Here is a 24995-nt window from a genome sequence, read left to right on the forward strand (position 1 = left end):
CTTCTGGAACATGGTCAGGTGTAAGCAAATAACCTTGAATAAAAAAGACAACTTCCAAAGAGACCATGGGTTGAGTGACCTCTGAAATAAATATCCATCGAAATGAAAACTAGGTCATTATTAAAATATGTTTAACTTCATTGAAGACTATTCTGGTTAACCCCCTTAGAACTACTGACCTGAGAGAGAGAGAAAAATTAAAATGGCGTGCCAAACTTGGTCCAGACTGACAATACCATATGTGTCCGTTTTGTCCATATTTTATTTTAACCCTTTGTGGAGAGGATATTGGGAAATATCAAGGAATGGTCATAGAAAGGGAAAATTAACTGAAGATAAGATATTGCATCATTTTATCAAGTGTAGAGGATCAGCGAGTTTTGGAAATTATTAAACCTATGCAATCCCTACTGCAGTGATGACATTGATGACTTCTGCCCCCTGAAGTGCTTGTCCCCCCTCCTCTGAATCTTTTCAGCATCTTTGATTTGAGGAGAGCCCTAGAAACCACAGGTTTGATCATTCAAATGCTACAATCTGGGAATTCTTAATAACTACATGGTTAGACTATCATATTTTTGCCCCGAGGTACTGATTTGAGTCTTCAAGGTGGCATTCTGCATCCTTTCCTACTGAGATCTCATTATGCATGTGTAATTTGAGTAAACAATGAGACTACTGAATTAAATTCCTCCCTTTAAATTAGCTTTAATACAGAAAGGGAGGAGATGGGGTGGTTATTATTACAGAGATCAAGTAATTAATTTTCTAAATTCTATGAAAGATCGAAAGAAATCATGCAAATGAATTGGCAAACATTTAGAACAGTGAGCACTCAAATATGTGTATTGATGGCAAAAGGAGAGAAAGTGAGTCTGGGTCAGTTCATTAGTCTCATGGAATTTCTCCATGCTGGTAAGAGTGATGTATACACGTGATTGAAGTGGTAAATAAAATTTCAGTCAGACGTCGAGTAACTGGAATTCAATATGGCTAGATATTGACTTTTTTTTAAATCACTTTTAGAAAATATATTTTGTTCAATATCATTTTAGTCCAATATCATATCTAGGAGAAATTGTGTTAATAATCATAATTCTCTCCTCCTACCTTTTATGGAAGTTTATAAGGTTTTCAACTTGCTTGATAATCCAGAAACAATGCCAGAACCTCAGCCTGAAAATACCATCTTTTTTGAAAAATGAAGTTTGAAACAAAAATATTCTGAGGCTAAGCTGTCACTAACTAGAAAAGGTAACCCACACAAACAGCACAAGCCCTCAATATGTTAGATGATCATGCTTATATCAAGGTTTACGATAATATCACTTAAAAATATAAGATACGTATAAATGTATGTAGAGAGAAACATCTCTCTGGTTTTGTGCTTCAAGTGTTCACATTCATGCTCTCAAATGCTCCAGCATCAGCATGAGTATCCAAAAATTTTACCTACAAGAAGAAACATTATCTACATATGACTCCTCTAGGAGTTCTGGATTTCTTCCACAGGACTTGAAATAATTTAAAACTACAGATCGGGGGCGCCTGGGTGACTCAGCCTATTAAGCGTCTGCCTTTGGCTCAGGTCATGATCCCACGATCCTGGGAGCGAGCCCCACATCTGGCTCCCTGCTTCTCCCTCTCCCTCTGTTCCTGCTCTCCTCCCTTGCTCTCGCTCTCGCTCTCGTTCTCCCTCTCTTGCTCACTCTCTTTCTCAAATAAATAAATAAAATCTTTAAAAAAAAAATAAAACTACAGATCCATCAGGATCCAGCCTAAACCCCCGAGCGTGTTTTCTCAGCCTCTACAAGTACTGACATTTTGGACCAGGTGATTCTTTGTTGTGACAGTGGCTGTCCTACACGTTGTAGGGTTTTACCATTGTCCCTGGCCTCTCCCCATTAGATGTCAGTGGCTTGTCAATGAGCATGGGATGTTGCCAAATGTTCCCTGGGGCACAAAGATCTCTGATTCAAAATAAAAAGAGATTATAGACATGGCATAATAAAAAAGAGACCCACGGCACAATAATAAAAAGATCCAACATATGTAGAAACTAGAAGTCTACGGAGAAGGGACAAAAGAAGAGAAAGGAGTCATAACAAAATACTGCTTAATGAGAGAAAAGCCTAATTGGGACTAGAAAGGACTGTCCCTACCCTGAGAAACACCAAGACATTCTTTGTAATGAACTTCAAGGATAATAAATTAAAGAAACAAAACAAATAAATCAGTAAATACGAACATCAAGGCATGAAAAGACAAAGAAGAATTTCAGCCTCAGATGTAACCAAATGAAGACTAGAAGACTATCAAAAAATTTTTCTATCTTTGAGGTTAGCACCAAAAGGAGCCATCCTTTGCTTGAACTTCAGAGGTAGGGTCCCTGACACAGGGAAGCCTCCGCCTTGCTGGACCCCTGCTCTGATTCTGGACCACAGACTCAGGAAATAACCTAAGCCAGTGCTGTTGTTCCCTATTCCTAGTGAATGCTGCCTTCTAGGTAACCCCACGAGGATGCCCAGTTAGCCACCACGTTGCCAACAATGTGTTTATTTATGGCAGAAGTGTCATTTTAATCTTCAGTAGAAGTTAATCTTTACTAAGCTTTTATCTTCTCTCTTTATTAAGATCGAACAGATTTTTTCCACGTTAAATTAGGCATTCCTGTTTCTTATTTCCTCCTGGTGAACGCTGCCCGTTTTCCTACCACTTTGTTCATGTTTCAAGTTGGACTGTAGCTGCTCTTTGTGAACTGACAGATGTGTTGAGAGAATGGGCTTCTCCAGTGTGTATTTTATCTTTTGAATTTGTTTCTGGTGTTTTGCTGAACCAAAGATTTTCATTTTAATGTGGTCAAATCCTTCAGACTTTTTCTTTCCAGTCTCCGGATATCTCATCTTCCCTAGAAAGGTCTTTCTATCACTCTGGGATTATGATATTCTTAAGCATCTAGTTTCTAGGATAGCTGAGGCACAACGGATAACAAGGACTCAGATGCTTCTGACCCAATGATCAGAAGAAACCTGGGAAAAGAATGACATTTTTAAAAGGGCTAAAAGTGTAAAACACGAAGATTATACATCCCAAACAGCAGATAAATGGAAACTCCCTAGGTTTATAAAGAAGCCTTTGTCAGGCTCACCTATAATTTGAATAGACAGCAAGGACACAAAAACATACACTATGGTCCCAAAATCAACTACGGTGCCCCTTTCTAACGGTATATTATATATGCATGTACACACACACATACACACACACACACAATACTTTCAAGAGAATAATTCAAATCAGGTTTTTCTGAGTGCACAGAAAGAGAAAAAACTCTGAAACAAACCACAATTCTTCCCGATTCAGCATACCTTCAGGTAACCCATACATACCCCATTTTCCTTGTCACTGACTGTGATCCCTAGATCACAGAGTCTCTCGGTTATGAAACTCTAAAACTATCCATTCAATTCTCTCCCCTTCCAGTGTCATTTGAACAGAGAAAACCCAAATAGAAACTTTGCTCAATGTCCCACCCCCCATGATCTCAACCCTGTGCTCTACCTTTCTGGATTAAGTCCCTCTTGATTGATAGAACCTGGCCATCTGGTTTCAAGAAGCTCAGATCCACCAGTTTAAACTCTGGCCCCCAAGCCCCACCCACTCCTGACTGACCAGGAGCCATTGTGACGTTTCATCTGAAAGTCTCTACTGTGATGCATGCAGGAGGCACACAGGGATTTTTGCTTCACCACTTTAGGGTTCTGAAAATTGCTGGGCACATAACAGATTTATACTAGTAATTATAATAATAATGGCTAACATTGATTAAGCATATGCTATATGCCTGATGGTACTAGAACTTCTCATATCCCCCATTCTTCAGGATACATGGAAGTCCCATATCAAAATGTGAATAAAAAAGACCTTTCCACGGGAGAGATGGGATCCATTGCTTCACTGCAAAATAAACGGTATGGGAGATAGTTATTTGTGGTAAACTTCCTGTCAGGACCAATGGCAGAATGAGAACACAGACTCTTGTCCAGAACTTTTCAAAATGTCCATGATCGATGTTTGCTGTCTAACATACCCCTTGAAGAAAGCCACCTCCCTTTGTGAGGAGGATGAGGTATCCATACAGAAAAAGGAACAGGAAGTGAAGTAAAATAAAGGGTAAACAGATTCAATAACTTGCAAATAAGAGAATTCCTCATCTTTATTTTTTGAATTAACATATAATGTATTATTTGCTTCAGGGGTTAGGGTTAGGCAAATAAGAGAATTCCTGAAGGAAGCCCAGGGAAGATGTCACAATTCCTTCTAAGATAGGTCTCAACAGCCATTACTACTGATGTTTCCTGGGCCAATGGCCACACCCATTTCATTGTATACATATGGGAGTGAGGAAGAGAGGGAGCACAGATTCTCTCTTCTTATTTCCATATGGACTAGAAATAATTATTGTGACTTACAAGGTTTTCAAATTTCTTTAATTCTCCCAATAGCATCACTGTTTTGTTACTCTTGTTATACTCTTGTTATACTATAATTCTTTTCCTATGGGGAAAACCAATTAGACCCTCAAAATAAAAGTGATGTAGGTTTTTTAAAGTTAATTTTTAAGTTTTTATTTAAATTAGTTAACATACAGTGTAGTACTAATTTCAGGTGTACCATTTGGTGACTCACCACTTGCATACATCAGGCTGGTGCTCATCACAAGTGCCCTCCTTCATCCCCATCCCCTATCTGACCAACCCTCCACCCATCTTCCCAACAAAATGATTTTTTTGCTGATTTTAGAAGGCAGCAGAAAGGGCCAAGTGGAAAATCCTATACTCTACTTGACATCTGGCCCAGTGGGTTAATTTTCTATTACTGTGTAACAAATTACCACATATTTAGCAGCTTAATTTAAATTTTTTTTCTCACAAATTTCTCACAAATTTGTTCCCATGGGTCAGGAACCCATATTCCAAATGGGTCCTCATGAGGTTAAAAATAAAATGTTGGCCTTCTACATCCTTATCTGGAATTTCAATGAGAGAAATACCCATTCCCCATGCTCTTTTAGGTGGTCAGAAGAATGTATTTCCTTGATGCTATGTGACTGAATTCTCCATGTTCTTGCTAGCTATTGGCCGAGGGCCGCTCTTGGAGTCACACGATGTAGCACTCAGGACAGACAATCTACAACATGACTGTGTATTACTTCAAGGCTAGCAGGAGTATTTCGGTTTCTTCCTTCACAAAGGGCCCACCCAGCTTTTTACGAACTCTCCTGATTAGCTCAGACTCAGCAGAGACAGTCTTCCTTTTGATGATCTCAAAATCAACTGATCTGAGGCTTTGACTACATCTGCAAAATCTCTTCACCTTTGTCACACCGTGTAACCTAATCGGGAGAGTAAACAGTGCAAACACCAGGGAGCAGGAATCTTGGGACCATCCCAGAATTCTGCCTGTTGCTCCCATAGAACCAGAATGTGCTGTGAGAGAGCACACCAAGCCCATGCGTGATGAATGCAGAGAGAAGGCACAGAGACATAAAGGAGGAGGTGGCCCGAGATGAGACAAAGGAGGAGTGATCGACTCATAAAACAAAGCCCTTCAATGCCTAGGGCTAGTTTTTTAAGAGTGTGTTCATCATCGCCTCACCACTATGCCCCCAAAGCAGTAGGTGTCTGATTTCCAAGTGCAGCTCAAAATCCACATAAAGAAGGAAGTGTCCCTGTGCAGAACTGAGTGACTTCCTGAAGAGTCAGACGAGTCACATCCCATAGAACAGACAGAAGTGTTAAGGTCACATCTGAGTCTCTAGGCCTCAGCCAAAACTTCTCATTTCAATTAGATCAAGACTCCTGAACATTTTAATATTGGGAACGTTTGCGGTTCCCTGTCAGAGCCATCTCTGCTTTAACATTCCTTGGGGCTTGGCAAGGGAAAGTCACCTCATTTTCACAACTTCACGGCATTTTTTCACATCATGAAAATGCCCTCATGTTTGTCACTCGTACAATAAACAAAAGCAAGAAAGCAAATCCATCTGCAGAACAGTGCCATATGAAGCTAAATTAAAATGCTAATGGGTGAGCACGACACAGAGAAAACAACACACTGCCGAGAGTTAAGGGAACATGGATTTCACGCAGAAGGGTCCTTCAAACCACAGTCTGTACGACCCACTCCATCTGAGGAGCTAGAGACAGCCAAAGTAGGACAGAAGTAGAAACCAAACTTTCATGGCTCCTTGTCCATGTTATTGCTCCCTTCAACTCTCTGGCTTGTTTTTTTTTCTTGGAACGAGGTTATGGGAAGTCTGAAGAGACAGCCCCTGGCAATACTTCCTCCCAGAAAAAAAGCCCTTTTTCTTCTTGCCCCTCCAACCATTTGTGTGATGGAACTACGTTGATAATAGACAGGAAGATGCAATTACCTTCCAGGTCTGAGCAAGGAGAGAATACGCCAAGATGGACATGGGAACAGAACTAACTAAGACACTTGTCCTTAAGAAACTAGCCCGGGGTGCCTGGGTGGCTCAGTGGGTTAAGCCGCTGCCTTCGGCTCAGGTCATGATCTCAGGGTCCTGGGATCGAGGCCCGCATCGGGCTCTCTGCTCAGCAGGGAGCCTGCTTCCCTCTCTCTCTCTCTCTCTGCCTGCCTCTCTGTCTACTTGTGATCTCTCTCTGTCAAAAAAATAAATAAAATCTTTAAAAAAAAAAAAAAAAAGGAAAAAGAAACTAGCCTGAATGTATGCCTCTGATACTCTCATCAATATGGAGCCAAACGACTCAGTCTATAGATGTTAGATGCATTAAGGAGGTTCCAGTCACAGTACTCTCCCTTAGCTGTAGAACTTAGGAACAATATATTGATGAATCAACTTCAAAGATCTCTGGAAGAAAACAGAATTGCATCCAGTTCATTTAGGAATAAATAATACGCCTGAAATTTGGAAACAAAATGTAGTCCCATTAAGATTCTCCTGCAGTAACAAAAGAGAACAAGATATGTAAGATATTCCAAGCACCCCCTCTCTGCAGAAGGACTTCAGAGGTGTGTTTGACGAAAAGGTCTTAATTCTCTGCTGCTATTCCAAATGCTTCTTTAAAAAAGAAAAATAAAAAAAAAACCTTTCTATACATTGTGCATGTATTGAGTACGTCCAAACCATAAATGTGCATTGATTCTCCGGTTGCCATGGCAGAAGGAACGGTTTCTATGTTATGATGGTAGTTGCCATATGTTCAGCTTCAAGTCAACTGATTCCATCACAAAAGGAGGAGAGAACGAAGTGGGGGCTGTAGAGCCTCACCTCTCCCAAGATTCCAGTTAGGACTGAGATGTCACATGAGCCTGACACTGAACTTGTGCTATAGTCATGGCTTCTAAGCAAACACATTTGCAAGGGATTCATACATGCAGGCCAGGACTCTAGGAGCCTGACCAGCAGCTAACTCCCAAAAAGTACTTATAAATTCCAAAACAGCCCAAGAGTTGATCCAGAGAAGACTTACAGCCAAAAAGGGACACATTCTTTGGGGGTGGGGGGCAAGTGGAGCTGTTAATGCCCTCTCTTAGGGAGCTGGAACTGGAGACATGGAGAGGGAATGTGGGAATTCAGGACCACATGTAGAATCGAGAAGTATTTAATCATAAGAGATAGATCCGGAGCAAGTCCTAGAATTAGAAGGTATCTTGACCCTTGAAAGCCACATCTCAGAGGGTGAGTTGAGCACATTCTTGCCCCAACCCCTTCTCCTTAAAGAAGCCCAGGCTGGCTGTTTCAGTGTTTGACATTGGTCTGGCTCAATGCAACAATCAAGGATGTGGCTATGTTGCCAATCAGGATGTGGCCATCTCCACGGTCAGAACACTAATGAGTGCTCTGAGTGTCCAAGAGCTGGTATTCTTCCAGGGCCCTGAAAGTAAATGGGCTTTTCACTGCTAGAGGAATTTATTTGTTTCTGGAACTCTATGGTATGCATTATTGAATCCCTATAGCAGCAATCTAAATGATCCTTGAAGGACCCAGAGCCCTTCCAAAACAACACAACTTTAAGGAGAGGACTCCTGGCACTGAGTTATATGGGCCCAATGGCCTTTTTTAATGACTTACATTTTCTTTACTCTAGAAATTCATAAGACTCTCAGAAATAACAGAATCTGCCTTGGCATCTACACTAATTTTTTTGTCTTTATTGTCATTCAGTTAATGTGCTGGGTACTTCCTAAGTAGACACCTTGCTAGGGTTTTCATTTCTTTATCAGGCCATCAAACCAATAAAGAAAAGACAACCCACTAAACAAATGAGCAAAGGACTTGAATAGACACTTCACAAAAGAACTCCAAACATCCAATTGACAAATGAAAGATATGCTTAATCTCACTGTTAATCAGAGAAATGCAAAATGAAACTATAGGAAGATACTGCTACACACCCACCAGATTGGCTCAAATTTAAAAGCCTGGCAATATCAATCTTGATGGAGATGTGACACATTTGGAACTCTCATCAGGCTAGTAGGAATGTAAACTGGTAATACCACTTTGGAAAACAGCTAGGCATTATCCAATAAAATTGAAGAATTGCAAATATATGAAATAGCAACCATACTCTAAAGGATGTTTCCAGAGATAACAATTGTATATGCACACCGAGACCGCTCACAGAGACATTGCTTGGAATAGCCCCACATAGAAATTTCCCAAATGTCAATGTGAGAATGGATAAATAAAGCCATTTATCATAGAAGGTTATCTAGTGTTTAAAATGAACAAACTCCAAGGGCACCCGGGGGGGCTTGGTCAGTTATGAGTCTGCCTTCGGCTCAGGTGATAATCCCAGGGTCCTGGGATCAAGTCCCCGCATGGAGCTCCCTGCTCAGTGAGGAGGCTGCATCTCCCTCCGCCCTTCCCCACCCTGCTCATGCTTGCTCACTCTCCCTTCTCTCCCCAAAATAAATAAATCTTTAAAAACTAAAACAAAATGAAAAACTCCACCTAAACTTGAAGACATGGTTAACTCCATGGGAGCGGGAAAGTTGTCAAGTAGGCACCTACACGGGGGCTTGACCTAGGATGATGGCCACGTAGATTTTTATTGTTGTACGTACATACACACACACGCACACACACATACACACTTCATTCTCCAGCCAGCTATATCTCAAAAGAAAAGCTCAAAGAAAACTTCATATCCAACAGGTACCTCAAGTAGAAAGTAATCAGAGTTTGTTTTTTTGAAAACTTTATCCCAGAGCTTGAAATGTAATTCAAACAAATCTTAGCAGCATTCTCCATTTGTCTATTTCAACTTATCTTGGAGCTGCCTGTATTGTCTACCTAACAACTCTTTGGGATAATGAGTTTCACAGAGACACACAAGAAGAAAAACTGTAGGGCGGCCAGAAGAAGAGTTCAGAGAGCTCGGGTTTTTTAGGAAGGAAAAAAAAAAAGAAAGACTCTTCCTCCTTCTTCTACAAGGGGGCAGGGACTCGAGTAGAGAATCCTCATCAAACTATGTGTTTCCTCTGATGAGCTCTTGTTATGATAATTATTATCACTCCAAAGATGTTGATAATTATATTTAGACAGTTTTTAAAGCAATATTGTATAATATTTTCCCCCATTTAACACCAGCGTCAGAGCGGATGAAAACTCAGTCAGATGAAATGCAGGGCTGCTGGTTTGTCCACAAAGTGTTCCCATCAACCGTGTAAGTGAGTTTTATAATGTATACATTATAGTCAGGGGGGAAACATACTCTTTTGGAAAGGACCGATTCTTGGCACATAATCAGTTCCCATTGAATTTAAATGACTTTTGGTCCTACACCGATGCTGATAAAATACTTTCAAATGTACAGAATATTAACCAAATGTTTATATTAAACAACTCCTTTCAGGTGAAAATGCGCTCGGCGAAGCGTAGCTCCCCGGAGCAAGTTAGTGAATATTAATGTTCAGCAGATCATGAGGAACTACAAGTTCTCCAATGTAAGAAGCCGAGTGGGAGATGAGAGAGCAAGGTTGGTGGACGGGCCCTACCAGGGGAAGGTACAATCACATTGGGCATAACCTCATTGAGATGGAAATGGAGTTTGACGTACAGGCAGTCAGGGCTGCCAGGAACTAGGAAGCAATCGTGGGCTGGGGGGGAAAGAGCACGGGGCTCTGGTCTGTGCTTCCAGATTCCACATGCTGCAGACCTCCGCTGGCCTCAGACCTGCCTGGGCCCCAGCAACAGAGAGATTTATAGGACGTGCCTCATCATTGATACCAGCCAATTGCTAGTTAATTGTGGGCCCTGATTTCAGGTAAGTGAAGGCTGCTTATCACAAGAAACATTCAGACTTAATATTTAAGTATTACGGTATTTCAAATCTGCCGAAGCACCCTGTCCATTTCCAATTATCATTGTTTATCTGCGGGTGTCAGGAAACCACACGTCCTGTATGGGACACATACATATGCAGCATCCAATAACTAGACACATATTTCAGAGGACAGACAGCTTTTATCAACTGGGCTGCAGATCGAAGTGAACGCTCTGCATATCTGGTGGTGGGGAAAAGGCCATGTTCAGAGACATCAGGTCCGGGGCAATGCCCAGCACTGACTAGGATGTTACTGGAGAATTTGGTCAGCTAGCCCCAGTCCCTTCCATAAGGGACTTCCACTCCCTTATCCATAAAATGAGGATATCAGCATTTCAGTGTGAAGTGCTTTGAGCTACTGGGGAAAACTGTCTCTATAAGTAGAAAGTACTCTGTTTTTTAACCGAGTGTTAATAATACTTGCAAGTTTTACACATGTTTAAGTTCTTTTGTTGTGGTGGTTATAATCACATTATGTTTCCAGCAACTACTTTTAAAATTAGTAAGGTTAAATCTTCTCAGATTTATTCACGTTCAGAATGACTAATGGGAGAGGGAAACACATTATTGTTCTCATTTTATATAGATCACGGAATTTCAGTTCTGCAAAATCTCTTTCAAGATGACTTTGTATCATGACCTTGGTGCTGTCTCTCCTCTAAATTATTCTAAAATATTGACTTTCTCTAATTTTCAAACACTATTTCCAGGAAAGCAGAGTAGAGAATTTTCCCTGAAATTAAGCTCAAATCTCTCCAATGATATCTTACATCTACTTGAAGATTCAGAAGCTTGCAGACCCAGATTTCCTAGGAGGCTATCATCTATTGGTTGAGCTGATGAAGTGGGTGCTGGAGCCCAGAGACAGTGAGCATCTGGCTCAAAGTCAACCCAGCTCATTTCCAAGCCAGGATTATAATCCCCATCAGATGCCTTCCCTACCATGTTAAATTCACCTTAGGCCATTCAGATCCTAACCAAGTGCCCACCATGTCTTTGGCCTCTGCCGAAGGTAGATATAGAAGACAATCATGGACAAACAAACACAAATGCCAATGCGAAGTGAGAGTAGAAAACCAAATAAGCATAAGATTCCTCCTTCTGCTCTAAGAGTTTACCATCTAGCTGAGAAGAGACATTCAAAAGATATGCAATAGTCAGATTACAAGATAAAACAACACAAACACTGTCACTGGCCAGACTAAATTAATTCCAAACTTATGGGAGTAGACCAATGCCTTGAAAGGCATTCATCCCACAAATGGGCCCTACTTAATAAGTAAGTCAATAAAGTTTCTGTGATCAAGTATATTTGGGGCACGCACCGCCGTCTTACAGAGTCCCAAAACACAGTGACATTTCAGTGCTCTGAGAAGACTCCCAGTAAAGGAATCTGTGGCATAACTTCAGGCTTGTGTTTTTCAGACTGATTTGATCCTAAGACCTTTTCAAGGCTTTCAACAGACTTGGCCTTTTTCTAATTCATCTCCAGGACCCTAAACTCCAGCCATACTTGTAAATTCTCCAGTATCTCTGCATCTCTGGCTCCAAGGGCAATGTCTGGCATGTGATTCATTATGTCTATGTGCTGAGTAAATACATCAGCTGCTCTGTGCTATCAGGGACTTAAAGACTCACCAAGCCCTAACCTCTGTCCCTTAGGTGAGCCTCTCAAATGTTCACGTTTATACGAATCCACCTGGTAATGGTGTTAAAATGAGTTTCTGATACAGTATATCTGGGGCAGAGGCTGACGATCTGATTTTCTAACAAGCTCGCAGGAAAAGCCAATGCTGCCAGGGCCCAGGATCATGCTTTCAGGCCGCGAGGAGGTAGGAACTCATGCAGGCAACGGGCAGGCACCTTGAAAGGATGTATTTGCACCACAGATCCAGGACAAGGTGCTATGGGAACAGCGGGGAGGACATGATTTGCTCTGCCTGGGTAGGGAGGCAGTGGAGGAGTGCCTTGTAAATCTCATGAGGAGGGGCCGCTCCAGGTGAGTTGGGAAGAGTGATAACATTTCTGCAGGTAAAGGAAGGAAGGACATGTGGGTTGAGCAAACAGCATGAACTATGTGATGGAGTGGAGAACAGTGTATGGCATATTCAGGTAGCAGTAAGGGTGGGGACATGGTATTTGGGGGTATAGCCAGGAGTACAGAAGACAGCAGGAGTCAAACCCAGAAGGGATATTAGATGGGATCGTGGAAAGCATTGCATTTTAAACGTCCAAACATTTAACATGGAGCTTTGAGAACAGATAAACTGCTGTGAGAGAAATCCTAGTGGGTGAGCATGGCCTTCATGCCACCCTTTCACTGAGCCACGTGGCCACGGCGGACACCGGCTGCTCTCGGATTTAGCTCTGCTTTCAGATTTTCATGGGAAGTCAGAGAGGTTCTCAAAATCCCACGATTGACAGAGCATAATCAATCCCTTTCACTGGCTGGGGATTAAGCTGTTTTTTAAAAAAGCACTTAGCATTTCAAGGGTGCTTTCACAAGGCATCTCCTCAAATCTAGGAAGCTATGAACTTTATTTAGCGGTTACAGACAAGACTACTACTGCTTACGGGGCTGTATTCTTCCATTCTGTTTCAGATTTCGGTCCAGCTGTTCTGGGATCTTTTATTTTAGAAACTGGAAAACCAGGGCTATTAATAGAGTCAGGCAGCCAATTTAAATCTGATAATGTGCTGACACTTGGCTGCGTACTTCAGCACAGATGCCCATGTGTACAATGTGTATTTATTTCTGTACAAATGTGTACAATGCATATGGATAAATAATAGCAAATACTATGGAGTCCACACTTAATATTCCACAGGGCCACCTGGGAATTATTCTCTGCCTCCTAAATAGGGCATTCTTTGACATGGAAACATCACTTAGAAGATACTTCAACCTGTAGGTTCAGGAGTCATGAGGATTATAAATACACACAACCCCTATTCTGGGTGGAAAAGAGACCCACAGAAAACCACAACATTCTAGCTAAACTTCCCTTTACTTTTCTTCACATACCTTATCCCGTAGTCAGACTACTCCCTATTGGCCATAGCTGACCAGCAATTTTCTTCTTCTTCTCATTCATGTTATTCCCTCTACTGTGCAAGAGTGTGGGCTTTGGGGTTATCCTTGGGTTCAAGGTCAAGCTCTGTCATTTTCTAGCTGTGCGATTTGGAGCAAATTTCTTACTAAACAGAACTGTTCCCTCATGTCTACAATGACAAGAGTCACTGCACTTTCATCAGAGGACTGTTGTAAGGATCAAATGAGAGAACCCAAGTGAGTACTCATTAGATCAGTGGCTGCCTGGAGTGAAGGGCTATGGGATGGTGCTCAGAGACAGGCACCAGGAAGCTTTCTAAGGTGATAATGTACTGTATATATTTATGAAAGAAATGGCTACATGGGGGTATTTTTTCCTGTCCAATAAATGGGAGTAATTATTATAATTCCCTCTTCTCTACATCTGAATACTATCCATTTTTCAAAGCTTACATCAGACACCATCTCCTCCATGAGCCCTGTGATAGTTTCTCCAATCAGAAGGAATTCCTTTTTACTTTGAACTAACATTCCTTCACCTGCACTTCTAAAACCCTTAGAAGCTCCCTGGTGCTGAGGTCTAGTTCTTTGTATGTATCTCAAATTTTCATGACTAGAACAGTTAGCCCCTTGAAGAGGCACATCTGTGCGGTCTTGGGATTCTGCACTGCATACAGAGTCCTACACTCTTCATCCGTCCATTAAGTGGAAAGAGTGAATTCAATGTGAGATACATAAGACTACCTTGAACCCCATTCCAGAACCTCAACCCTATCAAAGTCCTCCTTAAGATTTCCATAATTATAGTTTCCCTCTGGCTTTAGCTATTACTTGCATTATGTGGACTGTGTTGCCTTGACCCAGCCATGAGATGCTGTGACATTTCTTATCATGGACATATGCACACATGGACACATGAAATAGACTTTAATGAAGACTTGGGGGCGGGCAGTATTGCAAACAGGTGGCACCCACCCCACAGCAATGCCAAGAGCCGCAAACAAAGCCAGCCTGTTCTTAAATGTCCTTGTGGCCACCACCCCCCACCAACACCACCACCAGAGGTTTTACATAAAGCCTTCTGCCATCACTTTGTCTCTTGTCTGCTTCCTTCTGAACTCTCCTTCTTCTCCCTCTCAGGAGCAAAAACAAATACTTTGCTTTGTCTCAGGTAGAGAAGTTCAGCCATTATCTTACTTGATTAAATCCCAGCCCAACTCCTGTGCTCTCAGCATCTCATCTTGAATCCTAGCACTTCCTGATGTTATTTTCCCACATCAAGCAGCTTCCTTCTCGAAAAGAATTTTGGTGACAGCGATGAAGATAATTTTCATCCTTGTCACTGAATACCCAAACAAAAGCACAGACTGCGGGAAGAATGAAATTTTAAAAACCACAAGGAAAGACCAATGACTCCTCAAAATAGAGCATAATGAGAGAATGATGGCTGAGGAGTCTACCTCCTACATCAGTCACCTTACTTGCTACCAGCACCAATACCATACCAGAACCACCATCTTAAACCACCATCTCCCAAACATGGGAGCCTGGAGCTGAAAACAGCTGAGTTGTTCCAACAAACTTGAAGTTTGTGAGAGTAAGACAGAAGCCAAAATGAATCATTTTTATCTTGTGTTTACAATGGCCTCTTCTAAGACTTTGCAAATTACTGAAAGAGAAGAGGAATATCTATGTCTGGCAGGAGGGGTTTGTCTAGAACAGCTGGGCAGGAGAAGAGAGACAAGTCACATCCAGGAGACCTGTAAATTGGGTACAGCCATGTGAACAATGTCCTGGACATGAAAAAATATTAACTGGAGAATTCTCTGCTGTTTTCCTGAAACTGAAAACGGAGTAGCCATCCCTCGAGGAAGTATCTGCCTCTATTAAAGGCTGGCAAGATAAACCTGTGTTCTTTTCAACATGGACCCTTCCAAATGGGTCTGTGTTCATTAAATTTAATTTGTTAACTCTTCAACTAAATACATCATAGTGTATCCACACCATGTTCTTGACACTGCATGAAACACAGAAAGGAGTCAGGAAATGACATCAGTGTAAAGCCAGTGATTCCCAACCTTGACTGCCCTATAGAATCACATAAGGAGCTTTGACACCCTTGATTCCAAAGCCACGCTTCAGATCAAGTAATCAGAACATAGGGAAGTTACCTGGCCATATGTAGTTTTGTGTTGTTTTAACATGGCTCAGTATTAAGAAAATAATTCCAAAACTTGGAAATAAGCAATAGGATAACAACATAGACTTTCAACATCATGGTGGAGAAACTGTTTAACAGGTTCACCCCAAAGACTATCTAAGTCTTTAGGGTGACGTACCATCATTTGATTTCACATTTACTAGGATTTTTCACAACTCTGTAAGAATAGATAATGCCTTGTAGAACAGTGGTTCCCAAACCTTGATACATAACAGAGTTACCCAGAAAGCTAATAAAGTATATAGAATCTCAGGCTTATTAAAGCAGAACAGAGTTTGGGTTTCTGTAATTTTAGCAAGTTCCCAGGTGATTCTGACACACATCCAAGTTTGACAACCTCTGTTGTAGAAGTCTGATGGCAGTGCTATAGATTTTGGTCCATTAACAATGCAAATACATTTTTCCAGGAGAGATGTTAATAATTTCTGTCCAATTTGAAGATTATAGAGTGCTTTTTTGGGGGGGGGGTGCTCCATAGAACATTAAACAATTTTATATCTATCTAACCTAGCAATCTTATACCAGCATTTTTTTTCAGGACCTATATCTATTTGACCTTCTAATTCTCTTTGAACATATCGTGCTGGTTCTCTCATTAAATGAATCAAATAAGTCTTTGGCAAGTACAGACTGCATATTTGTATGAGAGTCAAGTTTTCGACTTTTGAAATTATACTTTGACACCAGGTGATCTAATGTGCATCCAAGACTGAGATTCACTGCTATAGATAGAAGCCAAAATCCTGGGAAGCATCCAAAAAGAAACCCCTGTTTTCTCTACACCAAATATAATAAGCTAATTATTCCTGCAAGCCTTTCATGAGTCACACCTCACAATAATAAAATTAATATTTATTGAGTGTTTACTATTGCCAAACACTATTCTGAGAACTTTGCATGCATTATTAACTCTTTTAATCATTATACAACCCTAAAAGATAGGTACACTCCTCTTAATTAACCCCAAGTTTACAAATAAGAAAATAGAGGCACAAAAAGGTAAAGGAACTTGTCTATAGTTACACAAATGATAAAAGACCGAGCATACATTCACACCAAGAACATGCGAACAACACACTTGGTTCGGCCTATGCCCTTCCTGGCCAAGTCAGACCACTCTTCAAAAAGGAATTGGAAAGATCCCATCTTCATGGTCATTTCTCCAGATTCATGGCAGCCCTCATCTGGCTACCTGAATTATTTAAAAAACCAAGGCCAACCAAAAACTTATACTCTAACCATTGTTTTCTTTGGCAAGGTTATCACATACCCTTTCATTGTTTGCCCAGCCCACTACTAGGAATCATTTTCAAAAAGGCAGGTGTCTAACATCTAAACATGAGTATCTTAAAAACAGATTAGATAATAAGCCTAATAGAAACCTCAGTTGTATCCAAGAGGAGACATTTGATGTGTTTGGAGATTTGAAACCCTTGTCATATAATTCTGTGGATTCCCGAAGTGCAATAATAAAAATATAAAAATAAGAGGGAGAAATATTTTAAATCTCCTCCTAATTTAAACTCACCCAAATCAACATTTGGGCAGGTCCATCAAAAAGCACTTGGTGAGAAATCATCTGTGCACTAAGTGCTTTTTTTCCTACCATGAGCAAAGGTCTGAATTGTAAGTAATATTGGCAAGAACAAGCTATAAGTTAAGATGCAAATCCAAATCGAGTGTGCGGCGTTCTGGCTTCAAGCCTGGTAATTGAATTTCCAGTTTATTATCCTTAATGTTTTTTAATGTGAGTTTGCAATTCAAGTCAAAATGGAAAGCTGCTCCTCCAAATCTTTCCCCTGAAGCACTTCCAGGAACAATTTCTTTTCAAAATCAAGAAATGGTTTTGGGTCAGGAGTGCACTTTAACTTTTTCAGACTCTAGAAAAGTCTGTCCTGAGGATGCACAAAACCATAGGTCCAAAGGGCACTCACTAAGTTGGAGACCAGGGATTCTAGAATCTGAACCTGGCACTGGAGTTTCTAAGGGAAATAGAAGAGCTACTTACTGTTAGCAGGTTAACAGTAAGTTAAGATGGTTAAGATGCCATGTCACAGCTGGGAATTTCAAGGGACATGGCGTTGACATGTAGGGCCATACACGGTGGGTGGGAAAGAGGCTTCATATGAAATCCTCCTGCTTCATCAAACTTGGTTTATCCACCCCAAAGTTGGATAAAAACTTTGGTTTTTTATCAAAAGCCTGAGTCTTTTGAGGCCTAGCTGTTTTAACAGCTAGGCCTCATTAAGAGCCCACTTTTTCCAAAGCCCATTCCTTTTTCCTAAAACTAGCCCTGAATCAACGCTGAGGACCACATTGCTTTGAACTAGTCTTCTTAATGGAGAATGAGGTTTAACGGTGCGACTAGCTTACTGTGATGACAGTAACAAAAACAGTAACTATAAACACAACCTAATGAGGTTTTGCCATGTTGCAAGTTACATTCAACTCTATGCATTATTTGTTATATAATGGAACTCCCATAATAGGCTGAAAAGATAAGTTATCGTCCCCCAATTTTATATAGGAAAACTGAGGTTTAGAGAGTTCAAGTAATGTTCCCAAGGTGATATAACTACAATGGAGGCTTAGCTAATATTCCCACCTAAATCTGTGTGCTCTGAAGCTTGTGCTTTTTATTACTAAGCTTAAGGGACTGTATACTTTCATTTTTCTTTAAACATTTAAGCATTCATGTATGTATACACATATATGTTTCTGTGTGTAAAAAAGAGTATGAGGAAGAAAGCAAAGCTGTCCCATAAGCTCATTGCCTGCACATGTACATGGCATGAAAATCCAAGTATGGTAACATTAGAAGATGAAAATTAAAAGCTTTCCCTAGGCTCTGTCCCCAAAGGTAACTATTTGTATATTTCCTTATACATCCTACCATGAAAAAATATTGCGCACTGCCTTGCGAAATGTATATATATTTCCTCCTCCAAGTTGTTTCTTTTGTTTATTTCTCCTCCATATTATTATCCTGCCTTCTTTGGATAATACAATATAAACTGACATGCCCTTGCTTTTTTTTTTTTTTTTTTACATATCATATCTTGATGTTCTCTCCATATCCATATGTATGCATGTGTAATTTTTTCAAAAATCGTTTAATATTCCATTAATTGACATAACTGGCTCCCAAGTATGTTAATTCAGATTATACCTCTTTTTTGTAATGAAAAAGTTTAGTATAGAATATAGTGTAATAAGTATTTTTATGATATATTTTGACATATCCTTAAGGTAATTTATAGCAGTCAGGTTTTGTTAGTGAGGGGTCATGTGCATTGTTTAAAATGTAGACATTGCCAAATTTCCCTCTAAAGAGGCTACATCAATTTGCCTTCCCACTGGCAGTCTGTGAGGGGTGTTTTTTACTGTGTCCACTTACTTTCGTGTCTGTGTCACTTGATGCTCCCACCAACCTTATGGCAGGTAGAATATGGGTGTCACTCCTGTTTCTAGCATGAGTCATGGCTACAGCCCAGATGTTCTTATTCTAATTACAGAAACCTTTCCTCAGACAAATTGCACTTGAAAGATGAAAATATAAATCAACAGTCAGTATCTTCTGTTTCTACCTTTGACAGATGAAGATAACAAACACAACTGGGACCTTGTGTGGTTCAGGGCTCTGAGATAAGGACTTTAACCAAGTTTGGAACCTCCTAAAATACCACTCACTTAGAATCTGGGACTGAGCCATGACCTTCTATTGTTCAAAGGCATTTTCCTTTGTAATAATTCCATGGAAAGAAAAATGACTTGAAAGTTGTATTTATTAAACAGCCCCAAAGGCATTTGAACATCAATTTACATTTTTCTTTTTTATAGAAAATAAAAACATAGTTAAGTGTAAATGAATGTCAAACATATGGTTTACATTTCCTTTAAGATGCATGTGGGTTTTAAAAACTAAAATATATCATAAAAATACTAATGGAAATACCTTCAGAGAAACACACTCCACAGTATGGTGAATCAAGATATGCAGAACGTTTGAAGCGAGCCAACATGGCAAGATGGTTCTTGTAGAAGCGGTCTTCTGACCCCTCACGTGAGATTTCAAGGGAGTCAGCTCTCTGAACTCCTGTTCAGGCTCCTGACTTAAAGGGATGTTATCAAGATACTTCAAAGTTAAGGCCTTTGCTATTATTCCCCAGCCATTTAATGAACACCTATTCTGTTCTGGGAATCAGAGATAAGAAGATAAATAAGAGATAGTCCTTCCTCAGGGAATTGAAGTCCTAGTGAGGAAACCAGATAAGAAAAGAGAAAAAAAAATGGGGTTGGGACACCTGGGTGGCTCAGTGGGTTAAAACCTCTGCCTTCGGCTCAAGTCATGATCCCAGGGTTTTGGAATCAAGCCCAGCATCGAGTTCTCTGCTCAGCAGGGAGCCTGCTTCCTCCCTCTCTCTCTCTCTGCCTGCCTTTCTGCCTACTTGTGATCTGTCAAATAAATAACTAAAAAAAAAAAAACCTAAAAAAAAGGGGGGGGAGCTCAATGGGGTATAACATAGTCAGGTCAGTACAAAGAAGAACACTCACCCTGCTTTGTGGAGGGGGAGGGGGAGGGGAAGGGAAGATAGCCTAATGGAGAAAACATCTACTTAATAGATCTGGGGGATGAGTAGGAGTATCTGGCCCGAGTTTGCTGAGGCCATCACAGCACAAAGAGCCGTGTACCCAAGGGCAGAGGCATGGGAGGCTTGGCTCTGCAGGAAATGATGGTAGTTCCACTTGACTGGAATGACGGAAATGATGCTAGCTCCAATGACTGGAATATAGAATAGACTATGGAGGGGGGAGTAGTTAGCAAGAAGGCCAGACAACAAGCTGGTGTCAGACCATGCTACAGTGTTTGAACTCCACTGAAAAGAACCAATAAAGGGTTTAAGGAGAATATTTGGGGTTTTAGATTATTCTGTCCTATGTTTGGGAAACAGATTAGAAAAAGAGCAGTATTGGGGCTCCTGGGTGGCTCAGTCGGTTAACCCTCTGCCTTCGGCTCAGGTCAGGATCTCAGGGTCCTGGGATCGAGCCCCACATTGGGCTCTCTGCTCAGCAGGGAGCCTGCTTCCTCCTGTCTCTCTCTGCCTGCCTCTCTGACTATTTGTGACCTCTGTCTGTCAAATAAATAAATAAAATCTTAAAAAAAAAAAAAGAAAGAAAGAAAAGAAAAAGAGCAGTATTGGAGATCAGGAGGTCAGTTAGAGTGCTGTTGCTGAAATTCCATGAGTCGTGATGAAGACCCACACTGAAGGGTTAGCAGTGAAGAAAGAGAGAAACGGATGGATACAGAAGGTTAAGATAGAATCTCAAAACGATAATTTTAAGTGTAAAAAATAAAATTGCTGAATGATATTTACAAATGATATTAAAACAGTTCATTGCATTATTTACAAATATTTACCTTTTTCCATGGTTGAGCACACTTTACTAATTAGTTTATTTAATTATCTATTCATTTAAATTTTTATTTTAATTCTGTTTGTTAACATACAGGGCAATATTGGTTTCAGAAGTAGAATTCAGTGGTTCATCACTTATGTACAACAGCCGGTGCTCAGCACCACAAGTGTCCACCTTAATACCTATCCCCCATGTAGCCCTCCCCCAACCAACCTCCCTCCAACAATGCTGTTTGTTCTCTATCCTTAAGAGTCTCTTATGGTTTGTTTCCCTCTCTCTTTACACCCCTCCCATAAGCTCATCTGTGCTGTTTCTTAAATTCCACATATGAGTGAAATTATACAGCATTTGTCTTTCTCGGAGTTATTTCACTTAGCATAATACAGTCTAGCTCCAGCCACATCTCTGAGAATGGCACGATTTCATTCCTTTTCCATGGCCGATTAATATTGCACTGTGTATATATACCACATCTTTATCCATTCATCAGCTGGTGGACATTTAGGCTGTTTCCATAGTGTGGCTATTGTTGATAATGCTGCTATGAGCATCGGGGTGCATGTACCCCTTCAAATCTGCATCTTTGGGCCCTTTGGGTAAACATCTAGTAGTGCAATTAACTTTTTGGGAAACCTCCATACCATTTTCCAGAGTGGCTGCACCAGTTTGCATTCCTACCAACAGTGCAAGAAGGTTCTCTTTTTTTCCATATCCTCACCAACATCTGTTTTCTCCTGTTGTTGATTTTAGCCATTCTGACAGGTGTGAGGAGGTATCTCATCGTGGTTTCATTTGCATTCCCTCATGATGAGTGATGCTGGGCATCTTTCCATGTGTCTGTTAGCCATCTGGATATTGTCTTCGGAACTGTCTATTCATGTCTCCTGCCCATTTCTAAACTGGATTATTATGGTTTTTGGGGCGTTGAGTTTGATATGTTCTTTGTAGATTTGGGATACTAACCCCTTATCAGGTATGCCATTTACAAGTATCCTCTCTCCTTCCACAGACTGCCTTTTAATTCTGTTGATTTTCCTTTGCTGTGCCGAAGCTTTTTTATCTTGATGAAGTCCCAAGAGTTCATTTTTGTTTTTGTTTCCCTTGCCTCCAGCAATGTGTCTCATAATAAGTTGTTATGGTTGAGGTCAAAGAGGTTGCTGCCTGTGTTTTCTTCTAGGATTTTGATGGTTTCCTGTCTTTCAGTTAGGTCTTTCATTCATCTAGGATTTATTTTTGTGGATGGTGTAGGGAAGTGATCCAGTTTCGTTCTTCTGTACAGTGCTGCCCAGTTTTCCCTGCACCATTTGTTGAAGAGACTGCCTTTTTTCCTTTGGATATTCTTTCCTGCTTCATCGAAGATTACTTGATCATGGAGTTGTGGGTCCATCTCAGGGTTTTCTTTTCTGTGCTATTGATCTCTGTGTCTGCTTTTGTGCCTGTACCATATGGTATCGATTACTACAGCTTTGTAATAGAGTTTGGAGTCTGGAATTGTGATGCCTCCAGCTTTGCTTTTCTTTTTCAGGATTGCTTTGGCTATTTGGGGTCTTCTGTGGTTCCATACAGTTTTTAGTTGTAGGATTTTTTTTTTTTTTAGCTCTGTGAAAAATGCTGGCGGTATTTTGATAAGGATTGCATGAAATGTATAGATTGCTTTGGGTTAGTACAGACAAATACACTTACCTTAGTAGCAGACACATAAAAGCATGCCTAGAGATACCTACCACCAGGAAAAATGGAGAAGTCAAGAATAGGTATTTAAAAGCCTTCAAAAATGAATGGTTTTATTAAACCATTCATTTAGTTTTTCAATCTCTGCACCACTGGCATTTTGGCATTTGATTTCTCACTGGGGAGAAGTGTCCTGTGCATGGCAAGATGTGTAGCGGTGTCCCTGTCCTCAATACAGGGGACGTGAGTAGCACGTCCCCAAGTCATGACCATCAAATATGTCTCACAGTTTGGCCATGTGTCCTGGGAGGGCAGAGCAGGCAAAATACCCTTGGTCAAGAGCTACTAGTTTAGTAGATGGGCGTTCTTTACATTATTCCTTATACTTTTCTTTGAAAAAAATTTGTTATAAATGGGGTGGGGAGAATATTCCTTCAGCTATGATTTCAATCAGCTGAAGCATGTGCTTGGCATTGAGCTATCAAGTTGCATAAAACAAAACCCTGTTTCTAAGCAGTCGATGTGTAGCCAGGCATCTTACTGTGGAAGGGAAGAAGCTTTGGTGTGGGACAGATCAACCTAAAGATGGACTGGAGACAGATCTAGGACAGATCTCAGGACAGCTCCTAACTCAGCCACATATGAGCTGTGAGAACTTCAGTTCAGTTCTCCTCTCCAAAGTGAGTATTTTTCTTAAAAAATCCAGGTGATACCTCCAGGTAACCTCTGAAACATGGTAAGAATGCTATAAGCAGTAGGAATGATACTGTTTATTGTTGTTTTCATCACAATTTGTAAGTACATACTGACAATACAAGAGAGTGTTGATGACATCGTCTCTGCGCAAACCCCCCTCTCCCCCCGCCCCACCCCACCATCACAGGTGGCCATGAGGGACAGGAGAGCAATTTGATCCTCGCCGTTGCTGGCCAGGTCCTCCCATCTCAGTTCAGTTGCCAAGCACCCTCAGTCTGCAGTCACGGAAGCATCAGTGACAGTGACAGAAAGGGAGAGAGCAGATACAGGCTGAGCAGGAAGAAACAGCTCCAGTGGTTCATGCCGTAGAAGGAGGTTCTGGAGAAGGTCTGATATATTTACTTAAATTTTCAGGCTTTATGAAATCCAAACCCCTTCGTCCTTTTTTTTTTTTTTTTTTTTTTTTGGTCTTTCAATCCTGCCTGGATTCTCCTTCTTTATAGGCCCTACAGGGTGATACCTGATCACACTGCCCCTAAGAGCTGGCTAATTCCATGCTCAAATGAAAACTGGTAACGTGTTCTCATAACGTAGGAAATGTTTGGGAGTCTTAGGCAAACTTCCTTGGCATCTGAGCAGCCTTCCTTGGTAACAGGCCTGATGCTAGTTGGTTTCCTCCCAAATATATGTACATTGTATTATACTTTCATAATAAACTCTTTGCAAGAATCAGAAAGTTTCTATTAGCATATTCTGTTTACTGTGCTTAACAGGCTATTTTTTTATTTAGATCATTAAATTCTGTACTGAAAATGTCCAAGTGTATTATGGTCAGCTCTGTGCCACATCTTTGCATATGCCAAATGGCTACAAAGTTGCTACAGGAGTTGAAGAAGGAAATAAATCCTCCCTCTAGAGCAACCAAAAAGCCTAGCCTAAAAGGAAGCCTCTGAGCCCACCCACAAGGAATGGCTGAGATTTGTTTGCCCAGTAATAGAAGGCAGACAGTCCTTGTTTGTACAACAAACGCAAATGAGGATAAAACAATAGGAAACAGGACAATAGAGAGGAGAACTATGATGCTGATTTGACTTTGAACATCAGAATCAGAGCACCACAGAATCACTTAATGCTAACTCACTTAATTCATTCAATAATTAATTGGGTAGCACCTAAAATGATTCCAGCACCGCACTAGATACTAGGGTGGATCTAACCCAGATCTTTTTACAGCACCAGGAAACCAATCAATCATTATGGAGTTATCAAGATCCACTGATGTGTGTGTGTGTGTGTGTGTGTGTGTGTGTGTGTGTGTTCTAGAAATGGAATAAGAACTCTACAACATCATTTGTATGACATTAGTGTCACACAGTGTCACTAGAATGACTCAAATATGTCATCTTAAATTTGGTTTTGCCCACTAACATACGAAGTTATACATCATCATTGTTTCATATCCTCCTGGAGGGAACATGACCCAAGACATACCTTCACCATCCTCCCCTTCCCACAATACATGGTTCCCAAGGACAGCCTCTGTCCTCATGGATGAATT

At 40.7% G+C, this 24995-nt stretch overlaps 1 long non-coding RNA gene across 1 annotated transcript; it reads right to left on the bottom strand.

The window, feature by feature from the left end:
* Nucleotides 1-2540: 2540 nt before the first annotated feature.
* LOC101692580 lies at nucleotides 2541-3647 on the bottom strand. The gene is made up of 2 exons (XR_198871.2): nucleotides 3562-3647; nucleotides 2541-3029 (listed from the first exon to the last, which is right to left on the bottom strand). It is a non-coding gene; the product is annotated as an uncharacterized LOC101692580 (long non-coding RNA).
* Nucleotides 3648-24995: the final 21348 nt, after the last annotated feature.

This window comes from Mustela putorius, unplaced genomic scaffold (assembly GCF_011764305.1).
Source record: "Mustela putorius furo isolate JIRA1106 unplaced genomic scaffold, ASM1176430v1.1 tig00000174_pilon_pilon_pilon, whole genome shotgun sequence".
Taxonomy (NCBI): Eukaryota; Metazoa; Chordata; class Mammalia; order Carnivora; family Mustelidae; genus Mustela; species Mustela putorius.